This window comes from Aethalodelphis obliquidens, unplaced genomic scaffold (genome assembly GCF_003676395.1).
Source record: "Aethalodelphis obliquidens isolate GAN/ISIS:26980383/991018 unplaced genomic scaffold, ASM367639v1 scaffold24, whole genome shotgun sequence".
Lineage (NCBI taxonomy): Eukaryota > Metazoa > Chordata > Mammalia > Artiodactyla > Delphinidae > Aethalodelphis > Aethalodelphis obliquidens.
The window spans coordinates 14,978,026-14,991,597 of NW_020837968.1; positions in this window are offsets into that span (position 1 = coordinate 14,978,026).

The following is a 13,572-nucleotide window of genomic DNA, read 5'->3' on the forward strand; positions in this document are numbered from 1 at the left end:
GGTAACATTTGGTTAGAGACCTGGGAGAAAGTGAAAGAGAGCCATGCCCTATCTGGGGAAAGAACATTCCAGGTGGAGGGAACTGAGTCAAGGATGTGCATGGCCTCTTTGAGGACTGGCAAGGAGGATGTGGCTGGAACAGACTGAGTTGAGTGGAGAGCATAAGAGATGCAGTTTGTGGGGGGTGCGGTCAGATCATTTAGGGCCTGGAACATATCATTGGATTTTAGATTTTACTGAGTGAGCTTAGAAGCCATGGGAAGGTTTTGAACAGAGAAGTGAAATGATTTAACACGTTCCAATAGTTCATTTTGGTAGCTGGTGGAGAACAGACTGTAGATTGCAAGGTTGGAAGCTAGAAGCACAGGTTGGGGAATTGCAATCATCCGGGAGAAAGATGCCAATGGATCAAATCAGGGTCATAGAAGTGTACGCGGTAAGAAGTGGTCCTGGGATATTGGGACTCTAGAGCCAACAGGATTTGCTTGTGGATTGGATGTGGGAGAAAGAGGAGAGTCAAGGATGTCCCCAAGGTTTCTGGTTGGGGGAACTGAACTAGGATACTAAACAAATGTTCTTAGCAGGAATAATACCTTAGGTAGGATCCTACAAAATTAATTAATCATATGAAATGAATCTCTAAGATCCTGATGGAATAGAACAGCAAGAATGGGATACCTGAGCTCTCTTTATACAATATTTAAGTCAGATTATGCATAGCTGATGACTTTAGGAGTTCTAGTCTTTGCTCCTGACACCACAAAGGATTTCCCCCAGTGTCACTCAAATTCCTGACATTTTAAAGATGGTGGTCGCCGTCATTATTCTATGGCCTCTCAAACACCTTTTCCACCAGATGGCAGCACTAAAGTTCAGAGGCCTTCAGCACAGAGCCTCCTTCCTTAATGAATATAAATGAAAAGCTTTAGGTCCCCTTTTCAGACAAGTCAGACTTTTAGTCTCTTGCCTATCTCCCTTCCCCCACAGAGGGCAACCCCTTCCAATAATCAGCCTTCTAGACTATACCAGAAGCTTTTAAAGTTATAATCTCTTGTCACATTACTCAGCAATCTCATCTAGGCCCTGGAAAATCATTTCCTGGAGGCCTCTTTTTTATTTGTGTTCATTAGCTCTGCTAATACCTTCTCTTGGAAACCACAGTTTAATAAATTTCATAGCGCATGACCAGCGGACTTAATGAATATTAGTCACTCGAAGCAATTTTTGTTTATTCAGCTTCTCTTTCCTCTCCTCCCTTCCCTTACCCCAGACCTCATTCTGTGGAATGATAATAATACACAGAGAGCTGACTAGCCACAGCAGACTGAAAACAAGGAGTAAAAGGATCTTTCTGAGCTCACACCTGTTTTAAGATTTGTTATCCTTAAAACGAAAAGCTGTAGGGATTCACTCGGCTCCTTCCTTGTAGCTCCCAGGGGACCTTGCTATTAAACCGCAGGGAGAAGCCCAGCCTTCAGAGCACTTAAAAGTACTATGTCAAATCTATCCCATTCTTCCGGCCTCCGTTCCTCAACCCAGCCACCATTCCCAGGGGCTAGAGCACATTACAAGGCATTCACTTCATATGAATGGGCACAAACAGACTTTTTCACCATTTAGATATGTCTACATTTGCAGGCATATCCTGTAGCCTGCTTGAAACAGCCTTAATTTCAATTTACTGTCTCCCCACGGACCTTGCCATTCTCCCGAATGTGGAAAACTCAATGGTCGTTTCTCCTCCCCGACCTCTCACCCCAGCCTCTCTCTGCCCTCCTCCTCTTTCAAGGAAAAATTGTACTGGGAGGAACGTTTTGTTTAAGATGAATAGAATGAAGTTTTGATGCTTCTAACGGTGCATATGATCTCTTATTTTTAAAAATATAATGAGCCAATTGCACCAGATTATCACATTTGGAATGTGTTCAAAGTCAGTGCACAAAACCCAGTAAATGCTGTCCTGGTCCCCCTGGAATATGGCTCTGCGAGAGAGCATGAAATTGTAGTCCTGAACTTTTACATTGTCATTTCTGCTCTGCTGGGACTAACTATATTTAACGTTTTATTATGGAAATTCTCAAATGTGTACAAAAGTAGAGCTAATAGTATAATGAACCTCCATGTAGCTCTGCTTTAACTTTCACAATAAACATGTGGCTACTCATATATTATCTAATCTTCCTCCTACACATACACATCTTCTTTATTTGGAGATTTAAAAACAAATCACAGATGTTATGTCTTTTTCTCTGTAAACACTTCTGTATGCATTGCTAACTAATAAGGACATTCTATTTTTATCATAATCACCCTGTCAATATCATACCTAAAAAAATGATAATTTCTTAAAATCATTTAATAGTCCATATTTACTTTTCCCAGAGGCCCTAAATATGTCTTTTTATAGTTCAGAATCCAAGCAAGGTCCACTCATTATATTAGTTGTTTCATTCTTAATCTCTTTTGTTCTACAACAGTAGTTCTTTGCCCTCCCCCTCCTCCCCCTTCCTCCTCCTCCTCCCCCTCCTCTTCTTCTCCCTGCTCACCTCCCCCTCTTCCTTCTTCTTCTTCCTTATCTCCTCCTCCCCCTCCTCCTCCACCTCCTCCTCCCCCTCCTCCTCTTCCCCCGCTCTCCTCCCCCTCTTCCTTCTTCTTCTTCTGTCTCCTCCTCCCTCTCCTCCTCTTCCCCCTCCTCCTCCCCTCCCCCTCCTCCTCCTTCTCCTTCTTCTTTTTCTTCTTCTTCTTCATTGTTGTCATCTCCTTCTCCTTCTCCTCCTCCCCCTCCTCCTCTTCCTTCTTCTTCTTCCCCTTCTTCTTCTATTTTATGCTACAGATTTGTTGGTGATATTCCTATTTTTGTTCCATAGAAATGAAGCATACTTTTGATTTGACTGATTGCTTCCCTGTGGTGTCATTTAACTTGTTCTTGTACTGTTAGGACTATTTCTTGTTGAGAAAATTTTAGTTGAGTTCTTCATTCTTTAAGTGTACAAGAAATATACAGAGGTAGCTAAATGGATTAGACTGTTGGGGCGATCATCATTTTACTTTGCCATCTGAAGCTAGACTTACTGTTAATTCATTCAGTATGTATTAATTAGTTCTTAGACTGTACCAAGCACTGTGCTGTGATTTGGAAATGCAGAATGACTAAGAGGGTAGGGTGGGGAATGAAGGATGACTGAGAAAAACACGGACATTATCCTTGTGAAACTTCTTAAGCGTTGTGGGTTTTAAAGCACTACTTAAACAGACACCTGCATTGAGTTTTCTTAACACCCTTGTCAAGTCCATCAGGTTATAAAGCCCTCTCAGATTTACTGAAGAATACTGAGGATACAGTGGCGGGGACTATAGCAGAAATTAGTTTTGGGTTGACCAAAAAGTTCATTCAGGTTTTTCCAGAAGATGTTATGGAAGAACCCGAATGAACTTTTTGGTCAACCCAATAATAAGAAATCAGACACCAATCCTCCTGGGCCTTTGGATTCTAACCCTTTAATAAATTAATTTTGGATCTCAAACTCCAACACAAGTGGATCAGTACTGCTAAAAGAGTTAGGCAACTTCTGAACCAAATTGTAATAAGGATGTCAACTTGTATTGGCATAGGTTACACAAGAAGTTCCTTAACAGTCCCTTGATTTTGACACTCATCTCCAAGAAATCACCAATGAGTTGAAAACAGAATTACATTGCAATGTAGTGTGCACAGACTAAGCACAACTGAAATGAGAGTTGCACAAAACAAAACTTATCTTTTATCTACCAGTGTGTCATAAACTCTGATATTTCAAAATGTATTTTATTTTATTTTTATTCTATTTTATTTCTAAAAATTGCCGGTAGCAACTAAGTAAATCAATTTTTTGACCCATCAGTGGATCAGGGCCTGCTTATTGAACTGCTGACTTTGGGAATGACGTGGCTTTTGGATAAGATAGAGTCATGGACCATCTGCTTTAGTTATACAATTGAGCCATGCTCTATTGAAAGCCTAGCTTTTGTGCCTTTGAATCTACATTTGAGGAATAAATTGAGGTTTTTCCAGCAGTTTTCAGAAGCTGTAAAAAGCATCACAGCCCTTCTCCTATTTATTTTTTTCTGGGTAGATGAGTCAGCAAGCAAAATGGAGGACACTTGGGACAAAGTAAGATCTTTGGGAATTTCAAATGTCTTATTGATAAGGAAGAGGACTAACATTTGTTAATTGGCTCTTACATGCTGGATGTTTTTCCACTTTATCTTATGTAATTCTCATAACAATATGATAGAGTAACCTTTATAGTCTACAAGTCACATATGAGAAAACTTGAGCTCCCAGAAGTTAGATAACTTGGTTGAGCTGACAGAGTTAGTAAGAGGCACAGACTACTAGCCAACTAATAAAGACCATATCTCCTGGTGACTGGGGACCCACAGAAGCTGAAGCCAGTCTTTACTTTGAGTCCTTGTTGTGTCACTTAATTGACTCTGTCCTTTAGTAAGTGAGGAATGAATACGATAAAATGTGCAAGCACTCCATATCTAGTAGACAAAGATTATATATTATATATATATGACACATATACATATATGAGATATATTAAAATATACATATGAAGATACATATACAAATATAAGATATACATGTATATTAAACTTTTTGTTTCTCCAGTTATTCCTTGGAAGAAGACAATGTGTCAAAGGGACTGACATTGCCTACATTTGTCTGTCAGCATGATGCACTATCAGATTCCCTAAGTCAGTAAACACTGAGTGTGGTCAGAGCCCTGCATGGACTGGGTACTATAGCAAAACTTGACAAGCAAACCAACAAACATACAAATTTAACAGCATGTGTCAAACTCCGGTAGAGAAATTTGATATGATGAGCCATAATTTTGAGCACCTGCCCATGTCTCATCAGGACTAGATAATTATTTTTTTTTAACCCAGAGATTGTCTTGGCAATAGCAACATTGCTCTGAGAATGTTTACTTTCTCACAAGTTTTGTAACAAGAGGCAATATTGTATGGCATTTAAGAGTAAGACCCTTAGAACCAGACTGCCTGGGTCCAAATCCTCGTTCTGCCCCTTATGTGCTATATGGTCTTGGACAAATTACTTAAACACTTTTTCCCCAATATCCTTATTTGTAAAACAAGTTTGATGATGTTGATCATGGGGATGATGATAAAAGAGCCCACCACCTAGGCTGTCATGAGGATTAAATGCTTTAGAATGCATTAAGCACTTGGAACATTACCCCAAATATAGGAAATACTGGCAAATATTATGTTATGAGTTAGGGAGATATTTCTTGTACCTTTGGAAGGGCCAACTTACCCAGTCTCAGTTGCATTTGGTAGCTTTCTGTAGTGAATCAAATCAGAGTTGTATCTCCGCTCATTCAGTGGGACTTGGTTAGCTCTATGTGATAGATGAGCCACAGTGCTCACATGGGACGGGTTCAAAAATGAGTGGAAGACCTGTTCTTTCCTCTAGACACTTACAATCTAATTGAAGAAAAAGTATTATCTGCAGCAGCTAGCTTTGAGACCTCACTCAAAACACTCTCCCTCCTTAAAAATAAGGGACTCTATTCTATAATACAACAAATGATGACTCACCAGAACTAAACACATTAAGTCACAAGGGCAAGATTCTCTTTCTAAGGATTATAAAGAAAATCATGAACTCCTGGAAAATTTTAAAATAAGATAGAGCCTGAAAAGTGAGGAATATTATTCCTCCAGATGAAAAGTACGCACAAGTTTATGGTTGAACATTCTTATTTGGGGTCCATCTTTCTTTTATTCCTCTTTCTTCCTCTCCCTCTACCTTTTTCTCTTCTTCCTCCTTATCCTTCCTTTTTCCTTCCTTCTCCTGTCTTCCTCCTCCTGGTTCATCATTTATAATCACTTGTCAAAGAGGCAATACACCTCCCAACTTGAGCCAGACAACCTCAGTCTCTCCTCTTGGAAATTATGATTAAAGAAGCTTTACTCACATATTGTCTTCCTCTCCCACAGGGTGAGTAATTTCAAAATCTCTGGACAGTCCTTCCCTTGATACCTAGGAGGGTCTTTGACAGAGAGTGCAATATTCAGAGTGACAATTCTGAACCTATTATTTTGGGCCTCACATGGATGACTCTATCTCAAAATTATTGCTAATTGAAAATTGAAAGACATGTTTATTTGTGACGTTAATAAAGCTCCCAAAGGGGAACCTAGATGTCTTCATTCTTTTTCAATTGACCATTCGTCTTCCTCTGAAGATGCATATCTTCCACAACAGCAAATAGAGTCATTTATCTTGAACTGGTTACCCTGCATTAGCCATATAACAGGACATTGACCTACTGAAATGATGGGAACCTCAGTAATGCATCACATGTCTCATTAGCAATGTAAAAATCTGTTCCTGGGCAGAAGTATTAGCTGTTGCCAAAAAGAACAACTGTCTGTCATACAAATGCACTGTAGGAGTCAGCTACCACATGTCGTATTATGAAAAGTTTCCTTTAGTATAGGGTGCAAGAGGCATGTGAATTTATTTTCATATGTGGTTCCTCAACATTGTTGGGTGCAGGCAACCTTGGAAATGGGTTATGTTTGAAGGGTTAAGTTATAAGCCTATTGTTTGCAACTGAAAAGGCATCTTCCAATAATGACAGTGCTGCAGGTCCAGGTTAGGTTCCCAAAATCATCCGTGAAAGTCTACTGAAAGCAAAGCTGAAATTTTATAATTTACAGCCACCGATCTACCTAAGCAACCCTCTGTCCCAGCACTGAGTTTCTTAGGCCTCCAAAATTTGAGTTACTTCCAAGATAGTGAAGAGCGGGGTGAGGGATGATTGGAGGAGTGCACAGCATTCTCAAAGGTGGAGAGAATAAGAAAGGAGTTCCATGGCTCCTACTATGTTCACTGAGGTCTTTGGTAAACCAGAGACAATTTGTATTCTACGACCTTGTACTTCCCATTATAGAGTTCTCTATCTCAATTGCCTCTGTAAAGGTCTTAGGTGCTTGTAATTGAAAAACCTTGTCCTAAAAACATTAAAGAATTTATGGCTACAGCTAGAGCCCCCAGGAATGGATATATAAGTCTATTCATTGGGGGGAAACAAACAAAAGTTGCTCGGCATCATATGCAGATTTTTTTTAACATCTATATTGGAGTATAAATGCTTTACAATGGTGTGTTAGTCTCTGCTTTATAACCAAGTGAGTCAGCTATACATATACATATATCCCTGAATCTCCTCCATCTTGTGTCTCCCTCCCAACCTCCCTAACCCATCCCTCTAGGTGGTCACAAAGCATTGAGCTGACCTCCCTGTGCTATGCTGCTGCTTCCCACTAGCTATCTATTTTACATTTGGTAGTGTATATATGTCCATGACACTCTCACTTTGTCCCAGCTTACCAATTGCCTTCCCTGTGTCCTCAAGTCCATTCTCTACCTCTGCATCTTTATTCTTCTCCTGTCCCTAAGCTCTTCAGAACCATTTTTTTTTTTTTAGATTCCATATATATGTGTTAACATACAGTATTTGTTTTTCTCTTTCTGACTTACTTCACTCTGTATGACAGACTCTAGGTCCATCCACCTCAATACAAATAACTCAATTTCATTTCTTTTTATGGCTGAGTAATATGCCACTGTAAATATGTGTCACATCTTCTTTATCCATTCATCTGTCGATGGACACTTAGGTTGCTTCTATGTCCTTGCTGTTGTAAATAGAGCTGCAATGAATGTTGCGGTACATGACTCTTTTTTTGAATTATGGTTTCCTCAGGGTATATGCCCAGTAGTGGGATTGCTGGGTCTTATGGTAGTTCTATTTTTAGATTTTTAAGGAAGCTCAATACTGTTCTTCATAGTGGCTGTATTAATTTACATTCCCACCAACAGTGCAAGAGGGTTTCCATTTCTCCACACACTCTCCAGCGTTTATTGTTTGTAGATTTTTTGGTGATGGCCATTCTGACTGGTGTGAGGTAATATCTCATTGTAGCTTTGATTTGCATTTCTCTGATAATTAGTGATGTTGAGCATTCTTTCATGTGTTTGTTGGCAATCTGCATATCTTCTTTGGAGAAATGTCTATTTAGATCTTCTGCTCATTTTTTGGATTTTTTTTTTTTTTGATATTCAGCTGCATTAGCTGCTTGTATATTTTGGAGATTAACCCTTTGTCAGTTGCTTCATTTGCGAATTTTTTTCTCCCATTCTGAGGGTTGTCTTTTCGCCTTGTTTACGTTTTCCTTTGCTGTGCTTAAAAGCAAAAGCTTTTAAGTTTCATTAGGTCCCATTTGTTTATTTATTTATTTATTATTTCCATTTCTCTAGGTGGGTCAAAAAGTATCTTGCTGTGATCTTGCATTTTGAGGTGGGTCAAAAAGGATCTTGCTGTGATTTATGTCATAGAATGTTCTGCCTATGTTTTCCTCTAAGAGTTTTATAGTGTCTGGCCTTACATTTAGGTCTTCAGACCATTTTCAGTTTATTTTTATGTGTGGTGTTAGGGAGTGTTCTAATTTCATTCTTTTACATGTAGCTGTCCAGTTTTCCCAGCACCACTTATTGAAGAGGCTGTCTTTTCTCCATTGTATATTCTTGCCTCCTTTATCAAAAATAAGGTGACCATAGGTGCTTGGGTTTATCTCTAGGCTTTTTATCCTGTTCTGTTGATCAATATTTCTGTTTTTGTGCCAGTACCATACTGCCTTGATTACTGTAGCTTTGTAGTAGAGTCTGAAGTCAGGGAGCCTTATTCCTCCATCTCCATTTTTCTTTCTCAAGATTGCTTTGGCTATTCGGGGTCTTTTGTGTTTCCATACTAATTGTGCAATTTTTTGTTCTAGTACAGTGAAAAATGCCATTGGTAGTTTGATAGGGATTGCAATGAATCTGTAGATTGCTTTGAGTAGTATAGTCATTTTCACAATGTTGATTCTTCCAATCCAAGAACATGGTACATCTCTCCATCTGTTTGTATCATCTTGTGTCATAGTTTTCTGCATACAGGTCTTTTGTCTCCTTAGGCAGGTTTATTCCTAGGTATTTTATTCTTTTTGTTGCAATGGTAAATGAGAGTGTTTCCTTAATTTCTCTTTTAGATTTTTCATCATTAGTGTATAGGAACGCAACAGATTTCTGTGCATTAATTTTGTATCCTGCTACTTTACCAAATTCATTGATTAGCTCTAGTAGTTTTCTGGTAGCATATTTAGGATTCTCTATGTATAGTATCATGTTATCTGCAAACAGTGACAGCTTTATTTCTTCTTTTCTGATTTGGATGCTTTAATTTCTTTTTCTTCTCTGATTGCTGTGGCTAAAACTTCCAAAACTATGTTGAATAATAGTGGTGAGAGTGTGCAACCTTGTCTTGTTCCTGATCTTAGTGGAAATGGTTTCAGTTTTTCACCATTGAGGACAATATTGGCTGTGGGTTTGTCATATATGGCCTTTATTATGTTGAAGTAAGTTCCCTCTCTGCCTGCTTCCTGGAGAGTTTTTATCATAAATGGGTGTTGAATTTTGTCAAAAGCTTTTTCTGCATCTATTAAGATGATCATATGGTTTTTCTCCTTAGATTTGTTAATATGGTTTATCACATTGATTGATTTACATATATTGAAGAATCCTTGCATTCCTGGGATAAACCCCATTTGATCATGGTGTATGATTGTTTTAATGTGCTGTTGGATTCTGTTTGCTTGTACTTTGTTGAGGATTTTTGCATCTATGTTCATCAGTGATATTGGCCTGTAGTTTTCTTTCTTTGTGGCATCTTTGTCTGGTTTTGGTATCAGGGTGATGGTGACCTCAGAGAATGAGTTCAGGAGTGTTCCTCCCTCTGTTATATTTTGGAAGATTTCGAGAAGGATTGGTGTTAGCTCTTCTCTGAATGTTTGATACAATTCATCTGTGAAGCCATCTGGTCCTGGGCTTTTGTTTGTTGCTGGATTTTTAATCACAGTCTTAATTTCAGTGCTTCTGATTTGTCTGTTTATATTTTCTGTTTCTTCCTGGTTCAGTCTCAAAAGGTTGAATTTGTCAATTTCTTCCAGGTTTTCCATTTTACTGGCATATAGTTGCTTGCAATAGTCTCTCATGATCCTTTGTATTTCTTCAGTATCAGTTGTGACTTCTTTTTCATTTCTAATTCTATTGATTTGAGTCTTCTCCCTTTTTTTCTTCATGTGTCTGGCTAATGGTATATCAATTTTGTTTATCTTCTCAAAAAACAGCTTTTAGTTTTATTGATCTTTGCTATTATTTCCTTCATCTATTTTTCATTTATTTCTGATCTGACCTTTATGAGTTCTTTCCTTTGCTAACTTTGGGGTTTTTTTGTTCTTGTTTCTCTAGTTCTTTGAAGTGTAAGTTTAGATTGTTTATTTGAGATGTTTCTTGTTTCTTGAGGTAGGATTGTATTGCTATAAACTTCCACTTAGAACTGCTTTTGCTGCATCCCATAGGTTTTGGGTTGTCATGTTTTCATTGTCATTTATTTCTAGGTAGTTTTTGATTTCCTCTTTGATTTCTTCAGTGATCTCTTCGTTATTTAGTAGTGTATTGTTTAGCCTCCATGTGTTTGTATTTTTTACAGATTTTTCCCTATAATTGATATCTAGTCTCACAGCGTTGTCCTTGGAAAAGATACTTGATACAATTTCAATTTTCTTACATGTACCAAGGCTTGATTTGTGATCCAAGATATGATCTATCCTGAAGAATATTCTATGAGCACTTGAGAAGAAACTGTATTCTGTTGTTTTTGGATGGGATGTCCTATAAATATCAATTAAATCCATCTTGTTTAATGTGTCATTTAAAGGTCGTGTTTCCTTATTTATTATCATTTTGGATGATCTGTCCATTGGTGAAAGTAGAGTGTTAAAGTCCCCTACTATGATTGTGTTACTGTCAATTTCCCCTTTTATGGCTGTTAGCATTTGCCTTATGTACAGAGGTGCTCTTATGTTAGGTGCGTAAATATTTGCAATTTTTATGTCTTCTTCTTGGATTGATCCCTTAATCATTATGTAGTGTCTTTCTCTGTCTCTTGTAATAGTCTTTATTTTAAAGCCTATTTTGTCTGATATGAGAATTGCTACTCCAGTTTTCTTTTGATTTCCATTTGTATGGAATATCTTTTCCATCCCCTCACTTTCAGTCTGTGTGTGTCCCTAGGTCTGAAGTGGGTCTCCTGTAGACAGCATACACATGGGTCTTGTTTTTGTATCCATTCAGCCAATCTATGTCTTTTGTTGGAGCATTTAATCCATTTATCTTTAAGGTAGTTATCAATATGTATGCTCCTATTACCATTTTCTTAATTGTTTTGGGTTTGTTATTGTTGGTCTTTTCCTCGTCTTCTGTTTCCTGCCTAGAGAAGTTCCTTTAGCATTTGTTGTAAAGCTGGTTTGGTGGTGCTGACTTCTCTTAGCTTGTCTGTGAAGGTTTTGATTTCTCTGTCGAATCTGAATGAGATCTTTGCTGGGTAGAATAATCTTGGTTGTAAGTTTTTCCCTTTCATCACTTTAAATATGTCCTGCCACTCTCTTCTGACTTGCAGAGTTTCTGCTGAAAGATCAGCTATTAATCTTATGGGGACTCCCGTGTATGTTTTTTGTTGTTTTTCCCTTGCTACTTTTAATATTTTTTCTTTGTATTTAATTTTTGATAATTTGATTAATATGTGTCTTGGCATATTTCTCCTTGGATTTACCCTGTATGGGACTCTGTGTTTCCTGGACTTGATTGACTCCTTCCTTTCCCATATTAGGGAAGTTTTCAAATATTACTCTTCAAATATTTTCTCAGTTCCTTTCTTTTTCGATTCTTCTTCTGGGACACCTATAATTCAAATGTTGGTGCATTTAGTGTTGTCCCAGAGGTCTCTGTGACTGTCCTAAAATCTTTTCATTCATTTTTCTTTATCCTGCTCTGTGGTAGTTATTTCTACTATTTTATCTTCCAGGTCTCTTATCCGTTCTTCTGCCTCAGTTTTTCTGCTATTGATTCCTTCTAGAGAATTTTCAATTTCATTTATTGTCTTGTTCATCATTGTTTGTTTGCTCTTTAGTTCTTCTACATCCTTGTTAAACATTTCTTCTATTTTCTCCATTCTATTTCCAAGATTTGGGATCTTTACTATCATTTCTCTGAATTCTTTTTCAGGAAGAAAAAAATTTCCTCTTCATTTGTTTTGTGTGATGGGTTTTTACCTTGCTCCTTCATTTGTTGTGTATTTCTCTGTCTTCTCATTTTGTCTAACTTTCTGTGTTTGGGGTCTCCTTTTTGCAGGTGGCAGGTTTGTTGTTCCTTTTGTTTTTGATGTCTCGCTGCAGTGGGTAAGGTTGGTTCAGTAGGTTGTGTAGGCTTCCTGCTGGAGGGGACTGGTGCCTGTGCTCTGGTGGATGAGGCTGGATCTTGTCTTTCTGGTGGACAGGGTTGCATCCGGTGGTGTGTTTTGGGGTGTCTCTGACCTTACTATGATTTTATGCAGCCTCTCTGCAAATGGGTGAGGCTGTGTTCTGTCTTGCTTGTTGTTTGGCATAGGGTGTCCAGCCCTGGACCTTGCTGGTCATTTAGTGGTGCTGGGTCTTAGCATTTAGATGGATATCTCTTGGAGACCTTTCACCATTTGATATTATGTGGAGCCAGGAGGTCTCTGGTGGACCAACGTCCTGAATCAGCTTCCCCACCTCAGAGGCACAAGCCTGACACTCGGCCGGAGCACCAAGACCCTGTCAGCCACACAGCTCAGAAGAAAAGGGAGGAAAAGAAAGAAAGAAAGAAAGAAAAATAAATAAAGTTATTAAAATAAAAAATAAAAAAATTTAAAAGTCATAAAAAAAGAGAGAAAAACAAAGAAAGAGAGCAACAAAACAGAAAGACAAATCTGCTAATGATAACAAGCGCTAAAAACAATACTAAACAACAACAGAAAATGACAGGGCTTCCCTGGTGGTGCAGTGGTTGAGAGTCCGCCTGCCGATGCAGGGGACACGGGTTCGTGCCCCGGTCCGGGAAGATCCCACATGCCGCGGAGCGGCTAGACCCATGAGCCATGGCCGCTGAGCCTGCGCGTCCAGAGCCTGTTGCTCCGCAATGGGAGAGGCCACAACAGTGAGAGGCCCGTGTACCGCAAAAAAAAAAAAAAAACAACAAAAAAACCCTCCAAAAAAACAAAAAAAGAAAAGGAGGTGTTCTTGGAGTAGACTGAAGGTTGTTCAAGTGAAAAAGAAGTGATTCTGGAAATATGTCTAAACCCTTCAACACTGCCCAGAATTGAGTATGTATACCCTGTATTACCTGCCAATATATTTATTTATTTATTTATTTATTTTCTGCCAATATATTTAATTAGAAATAAGTGTAATGTTTTATATGCTAAGGGATACTGGTGTTTCAGATATTAATCTCTACTCTTGAGGAGTTTACAGTCTAGCTGTGAAGACACATGTGCCAGTAATTACCATGCAACGGGATATATGCTATAATAGAAATATGTACCCAGAGGAGGGAGAAATTAATTTAACCTTGAGGAATGTTGGAAAAAC